Source organism: Fukomys damarensis, unplaced genomic scaffold, assembly GCF_012274545.1.
Source record: "Fukomys damarensis isolate Sample0158 unplaced genomic scaffold, DMR_v1.0_HiC HiC_scaffold_4, whole genome shotgun sequence".
NCBI lineage: Eukaryota > Metazoa > Chordata > Mammalia > Rodentia > Bathyergidae > Fukomys > Fukomys damarensis.
The window spans coordinates 24547603-24548505 of NW_022900916.1; the positions used below are offsets into that span (position 1 = coordinate 24547603).

Consider the following 903-nt stretch of genomic DNA (forward strand, 5'->3'; position numbering starts at 1 on the left):
TATATATATATATATATATATCGTGCTTCACACTGGCCCTTGCTTTTTGTCCAGGTTCATAGTTTTCAATTGGCATATAGATAATTGTCCCTTCCTCTGGTGAAGATTTGAAACCACGTGACTGTGAGAGGGCCATCACACGCCATTTTGATAAACCAAAATCTGCAATCCTAACATGCAATTCATTATCCAATAAGATATTTTGAGTCTTCAAGTCATGAAGGAGTAGAGGAGGATTCATATTGTGCAGGTAATATACACCAAGTGCAATTTCATGGAAGATGGGAAATCTTAATGGCCAAGCAACATCAGGATATTCGGTCTTCCGATGTAGGAGTTCATTCAGTGATCCATCTGGCTTGTATTCAGTAACTATTCCTAAAAATTCAGGCTCAATGTAAATGCCCCAAATTGGAAGAATATAAGTGAGTCTGGCTTTATGTAAAATTTCAGCTTCTCTTAAGACATCATCTCTTTCACTGTCCAGCAGCGGGGGTGGATGTGCAGGTGCTTCACAGCCACCTAGACCCGCCAGTCCGCGTGGCGGGCAGCGGATACAGTGCTCTCGCGCCACGGCTCAGGTAGCACAGGTCAGCAAGCTTGTGGGACAGCACGGTGAGTGGCACGCTGCAGATGGGCTCCCTGTTTATGGTGAAGGCCACAGCGGCAGTGGCAGTGTGGCCTGGTCACCAGGCCGCCCGTCTCCCGCCAAGAGGTGAGAACGACAATGAGAAGATGGTTAAAGATATAGGTAGACAATAATAAAAGAGAGCTGATGACATTATACTAATACTAGACATTGTCAAAGTACACTCCATGCTGGTATTAAAGAAAGTCTTTCTTTTTTTTTCAGAAAATTCAAAGCATATGAAATATGTACTCGAAGTACAGTGGAAATTTAAA

The 903-nt window shown here is 43.3% G+C and overlaps 1 pseudogene; it reads right to left on the bottom strand.

Moving 5' to 3' along the window:
• LOC104874152 overlaps positions 1-686 on the bottom strand; it is a 1859-nt pseudogene extending 1173 nt beyond the window's left edge.
• Positions 687-903: the final 217 nt, after the last annotated feature.